This window comes from Pinus tabuliformis, chromosome J (genome assembly GCF_031772625.1).
Source record: "Pinus tabuliformis cultivar Carrire ecotype Pingquan chromosome J, CPIR1, whole genome shotgun sequence".
Classification (NCBI taxonomy): Eukaryota; Viridiplantae; Streptophyta; class Pinopsida; order Pinales; family Pinaceae; genus Pinus; species Pinus tabuliformis.
Genome location: NC_142295.1, coordinates 48,304,123 through 48,311,188, shown reverse-complemented (window position 1 = coordinate 48,311,188; position 7,066 = coordinate 48,304,123).

Below are 7,066 nucleotides of genomic sequence, written 5' to 3'. Positions count from 1 at the left end.
GAAATCCTCGATGTTTATTGCAAGCCCCGGCGCTCGTAAAGAATACTCCGTTGGGTATTTATATAATTGGCGTACAAAATTTTAATTGGTTATGAATAGATTTGTGGGCGAGTCACAGTCGATTGATTTGTAATTGGTGCGGAAGTCCAGAATTTGCTCCGAAACTGTCGATCCAACGTGCCTCTCCGGCGCCAGAGAAAGTCAGATAATCCATTCATTGGTCGATCCCTGCCAACTCAGCATTTATTCACTCAGGTTTCTTTATTATCGCAGTCCGTACACTTTTCCACGTGTCAAATTCAACTGTCAACCAAAGTCTTGCAAATTAAATTTTAAAACGATAAATTTTAAATTTAGTTCAGTTTAGTTAAATTTTAAATTTAGTTGTGATATTTTTAGTTCAGTTTCAACTGCCAGTGATCTCTTTGTCGGAACCACAATGAAGTGAAATGATTTCCCTGTTTGGAATTATAAATTATCTTCGGGTTAATATATTGGTTTTAGTTCAAGTAGTCTTAAGAGTTAGTTTAATCGGTCAAACCAGTGCCTCCCTATACGAAGGTCACAGGGTCGAATCTACCCGAAAGCTCTTGGGGTCAGGTCAATGCATAGGCCACGAGGATGTGATCCCCTTTGGGGTCGATCTGCCCAGATTTACTATGGACGCGACTACCCTATGACAAAGGGTGCCCATAAACCACCAAGAAAAAAATTTGGTTTTAGTTCAAATTAATTTATCACTGTAAGGCTTTTATTAAGCACCAATAACATAATTTTTTCAAGAAAAATGAAAAGATAGTGATGGTCCTTTCAGCTTTAACATTAGTGGAAACTATATCTCAAACTTTAGAGTGGTAATGTGTTGATTAGAACTATGTATTAATGTGTTAAATTTTAAAGTGGTAATGGTTGATTGGAATCTTTGTGTTTGTTAATTATTTTTAAGAAAAGTGATAATTATGTACAAAGGTAAAATTATAAATAAAATGATAATTTTGTATTGCTTCAACTTTGTAGCTGGAGCTTGTTTCCATAGTTCATCAAGCTCAATCCACTAGTTGTATTGGTTTTTAATGGTTTGTGAGGATTTTGGTGTTGTTCGGTAACATTTGTAGTGTTATTGTCAGGGGTCTATGTCCACTTTTAGAGTTAGTTTACCCTTGTCGTGTTGGGGAGTCCAGGGGCATCTAGTTCTGGGATGGTGGATCCAGTATTTTGCCTCCTTGTTGTTGTGGTGTCTCGCAGTGGGGAATTGGGATTTTGTCGTATAGTGGTGGTTAGGCAGGTCAGTTGGTCTAGAGTCCTGCTCTGTCCAAGGAATTCCCATTGTATGTAGGTATGTCGCGACAGAGAGGATGACCCCACAGAGGAGGAGGACATCATGGGCACCCCATCATTGGTGCGGGTGGAGCCTCTTCCTCCAATGAGGAATGCCCAACCAGTGTGGATAAAGAAGAGGAGATAACAAAGAACCATATTCATTCTCCTAGTCGTGTGGTGCACGCTCCCTCCATGGAATCGATTGCTGCTCAATTGCAGGGAATCTAGGGCAACCTGGATATCGTTCGTGATCATAGGCACGAGGATCACAACGAAATGGTGGCATAATGGAATGACATGCAGTTCTCTCAATCTAAAATTCTAGAACAACAAGGGAATGTTCGCATAAGCCAGTGATGAACAAACGAACGTTTGTAAGAGTTGGAGGCTCGATTGGAACACATAGACTTCCATATGCACAAGCAACAAGGCTAGTTAGCTGCAATAAACATGCATCATTCGTGTCCGCCACCTTGAAATGCCGTTGATAGGTTGTTTGCTCATTTTGTTAGTTTTTTTGTTAATATGACTTTGTAGCCCTCGAGAAATAAGACCGATTGGAACACATAGACTTCCATATGCACAAGCAACGAGGCTAGTTAGCTACGGTAAACATGCATCATTCGTGTCCACCACCTTGAAATGCCTTTGATAGGTTGTTTGCTTATTTTGTTAGTTTTTTTGTTAATATGGCTTTGTAGCCCTCAGGAAATAACACGTAAACTGCTAAATCTGTTGCTCTATATTCCAACTCTCCTCACCAACAAATCTGATCAGAATGAGCTCATGAAACTATGTATGTACTTGTTTTCAGCGTGGTAATATAACTTTAATGATTTGATCAACAAAAAAATAAAATAGTATAATTTAAATGGAAGGTAAATGTTGATAGGTATCAAACCACTTGCCTCATAATACATCTCACATTTTTCCAAAATTTAAAAAAAAAAAAAAAAAAAAAAAAAATTAAAAACTAAATTTATTTTTATATATATATAACTCTAAATCTATGGGCTCCGAGAGGGATCAAATTTCTAGAGGTGTAGACCTCTTTTTTGAGTGCAAAACTTGAAAAAATGTTTGCACCTCTAGAGATTTGATCCCTCTCGGGGCTTGATAGATCCAGAGGCTTGATAGATCCAGAGTTAAGATGGATATAGGCTGAGACTGGTTTCAGTGTTGTGCTACCAAGGAAAATCTATGTATCCAATATATGATTAATTTTATCAATAATATGTAAATACATCTAATATTAATATTATAATTTTAAATATGCTAAAAAAAATTCGGATTAATTTGGTCATTTTAATTTTAACTTTGCTTACTTACCTCAGTTTGTTGAGATGGTAAATATTGTTAATAACTTTAATGATGAAAAATGATCAAATAGAAATTTTGAATGCAAAGTGACAATGTAATAGTATTGAATGATAGAAAATGTGAATAATAAGAGTGTAGTCATTTACAAAAGTCTTCATTGTGATCAATCTCAAACTATTTTCTTCTACTATTATTATTGTCATGCTTGTTAATTTTTTCATCTTTTCATGTTGATTATATGAAAATGACAGTTGAAACCGTAAACCATTTAAATCTTTAGATGAGTTGTTAGTAAACATCATACCTTGTCTCTCTTGCTCTCCAATATTAATAAGTTGAATTACTATAACACAAAAATCACACTATAATGGCAGAGGTGTCCTCACACACATAATTTTATTAATCATAAAAAATAATACATAATTGATTTTGCAAGAGTTTACACCCGAACAACTCAAACACTCTTGCAATGAGCTATTTATAAGCTTCATGTCCTAACTACCTCTAATTATGGATCACTTATTAAATAACAAGTGTCCATTTACAATAAATGCTATAAAAACCAACTAGCTAACAAATACCCTAAAATAGAGCCTAAGATACGACACATTTGGAGAGTCATATTTAGTTACAACAATATGCTAATTCTAAAAGTCTCCATTAAATAATTAAACATTCTAGAATAATAATTATTAATTTAATATCTTAAATTAATATTTATTTTATTCTAATTTTATAACCTATGATAAAATTGTATTTTTGGATCATCTAACATTCCCCCCTATGATCCAAAAATACATTACAACAGATACCAAGTTCATCCCTGAACTTAGTAAATTTTATTCTGCCAAGCTGTTTCGTGAAAATGTCGGAGATCTGATCTTCGGAAGGACAATAAACTGGCTTGAGGACATCTTTGGCAACGAGAGATCTGATATGATGATACTTGGTGTCCACATGCTTTGTCTTTGAATGAAAAACTAGGTTCTTGGCAAGTTTGATGGCTGATTGGCTGTCAATGAATAATGATGTAGCTTATGCCTAAGAAATTCCCAAGTCCTGCAAAATTCTGCGCAACCAAACAATTTCACATGCTGCTTCCCATGCTGAAATGTATTCTGCTTCTGCTGAAGAAGTGGCCACTGTAGCTTGTTTCTTACAACTCCAAGATACTGCTGCTGACCCCATATTCATTAAATAACCTGATGTTGATGCTCGATCATCAATACTCCCAGCAAAGTCAGCATCGGAATATCCACCAAGTACAAAATTTTTAGTCTTTGTGTAAAGAAGACCAAAATCTTTTGTTCCTTAGATATATCGAAGAACTCTTTTAGCTGCATTCCAGTGGCTGTCTCGTGGTTCCTGCATAAAACGTGAAAGAATACTGACTGCATAAGATAAATCAGGACGAGTATTTGTCAAATAAATCAAGCTGCCAATCAACTGTCTGTAAGTTGTACTGTCCCCCTTTCCCCCCTTCAAATTTTGAAAGTTTCAAGTTTTGCTCCATGGGGGTGAGAACAGGCTTGCAATCTTGCATGCCAAATCGTTGAAGAACCTCTACTGCATACTTACTCTGAGAAAGGAAAATATGATGTGGACGTTGGAAGACTTCAACTCCAAGATAGTAGTGAAGTAATCCCAAATCTATCATCTTAAAACTTGCATGTAACTCCTTTTTCACCTGTGCAATATGATCATCATGGTTGCCAGTAATGATCAAATCATCTACATACATAACAAGAATGACCAGATATTTTCCCTGTTGTCGCACATACAAAGTATCATCAGATTCACTTCGTTGAAAACCAACTTTCTTAAGGTAGTCATCCATCTTTGCGTACCAAGCGCGGGGAGCTTGTTTTAATCCATATAAAGCCTTGATCAATTTGCAGACTTTATGTTCTTGTCCTTCAACTTCAAAACCTGGTGGTTGGGTCATATACACTTCCTCCTGTAAATCCCCGTTGAGAAAAGCACTTTTCACATCCATTTGATGAACTTTCCATCCTTTTTGAGCGGCCAATGCAAGTGTTAATCGGATGGTGTTCCATTTAGCTGTAGGAGCAAAAGTTTCCTCATAATCAATGCCTTCCTGCTGCGCAAAACCTTTTGTGACAAGTCGTGCTTTATACTTTTCAAGTTCTCCCTTTTGATTGTACTTAATTCTGTAAACCCATTTGCATCCTATGGGTTTAACATTTGCTGGACAATCAACAAGTTTCCAAGTGTTGTTATCAATTACTTCTTGATATTCTTCAACCATAGCCTGTTGCCATTCTTTATGTTTTACTGCTTCTTTGTATGTGGAAGGTTCAGTAAAATCATTTGCTATCAAGGCAAAATTTCCTTCACTTCTATGTGCCCTTCTGGTGCCTGTTTTATTCTGTTCATCAGGCTTTACATCTTTCAAAAGTTGAACTGCCCATTTCGGAAGTTGGTGCTCACTTGTTTGCGCTTCTGTAAAGTCCCCATCATTGTAAAGAGGATTAACATAAACTGATGTTCGTCGTTCAGGTGAAGAATGTGGAGAATCATTGTCAGAAGAACTGCTGCTGCTTGGAGATGCGGATGAACTACTAGAAGACCCAGATGATGTTGTTGATGTAGATGGACTGGATGACTCATCTTCAGAGGAAGGAAAATCAAGTTCATACCAATTTGGTGAAGTTGGTTGAATTTGCATTTTTCCATTTCTTTTACTTCCCTTAGTTTCTAACTTGTGAAGAAGATTTTCAATTTCTTCAGCACTCTTACTTTCAATTTCATCAAAAATGACATCCTTGCTTACAATAAATTTCCCATTGGTCAAAAGACGATACCCTTTCTTCTCATCAGAATAGCCAATCATTGTGCATTTTAAACTTCTTGAGTCAAGCTTAGTTCGTTTTTCTTTCGGAACTAAGGCATAACACATTGACCCAAAAACTCTAAGATGTTTAACTCGAGGTTTGAAACCAAACCAAGCTTCATAAGGTGTGATTCCGTCTAAAGAAGCAGTTGGAGATCTGTTTCTTAAGTAGACAGCTGTATGTATTGCTTCCGCCCAATATGTTGGACTTAACCTCTTGAAAGTTAACATGGATCTCGCCATTCCTAACAAAGTGCGATTCATTCTTTCGACTACTCCATTTTGCTGTGGAGTGTAAACATTAGTAAGATGTCGTCTTATGCCATTTTCACTGCAATAAGTTTTGAATTCATTTGAAGTGAATTCTCCCCCATTATCTGTCCTGAGAGTACCTATCTTTTCTTTGACTTCATTTTCAACAAGTTGGCGAAAAATTTTAAATTTATCAAATGCTTCTGACTTGTTCTTCAAAAAGTAAACCCAAGTCATTCTGCTGAAATCATCAATGAATAGTAAGAAATATTTGCATCCACCAAAGGAAGTTTGTAGTGGTCCACAAACATCACTGTGAACTAGTTGTAGCCGCCTGTTTGCACGCCATGAACTTGTTGGAAAACTTTCTCGACTTTGTTTGCCATAAATGCAAGCTTCACATTTTGCATTTTCCCTTTTGAATGTGGGAAGTCCTTTAACCATTCCTTGTTTCTGCAATTGAGAAAGACTCTCAAAATTCAAATGTCCATATCTTACATGACATAGTCTTATAGGTGAAATACTTGTAGTCACTGCCCCTGCAAAATCAGAATGCCTTGGAATAACTGTCCCTTTCATTCGTAACAGTTTTCCATCTTCATAACCTGTCATGACTGTTTTCAAGTTCTGTTTCACTGAATTAATTGTCACTAAACCATCTTCCATAATCACCTGATGTCCTGCTTGTCGAATCGTGACTAAAGAGAGCAATTTTTTCTTGAAACTGGGTACATACCATACATTGGAAATCATTTTTTCTCCAAAGCCAGGGAGAAAAACTTTTACTACTCCTTTTCCATAAGGAGTATGTTTTGTATCATCAGCAAGAAAAATGGAATTAATTTGGCAATCTTGAAAATTCCAGAAAAAATCACGTCGAAAAGTCATGTGCTGAGTTGCCCCGGAATCCAAGATCCAGGCATCTTCATAGTCACTTCTAAGATGGGATGAAATTTGTGATGCTGACGAGGAAGTAAAAACATATTCTAAGTTATCTTCATCTTGATCATTTGCAAATTGTGCTGAATGCTGCTGAAACTTGGGAATTTTATTAAGTGATGTTCGACAATCTTCAGCATAATGTCCAACTTTGTTACATCTTCGACACACAATTTTACTTAAGTATCTTCCTCTTCCTGTAGATTGTCCTCTGCCTCTGCTTTGACTTCTATTTTGAGATTGTCCTCTACCTTGATTATTATATCCTTGTCCTTGAAAATTGCCTCTTCCTTGGTTGTTTCCTCTACCTTGAAAATTATTTCTTCCTCCTCTGTTAAAATTGTTTCCTCTGCTTTGGCTTCGACCTCGATTATGTGCTGC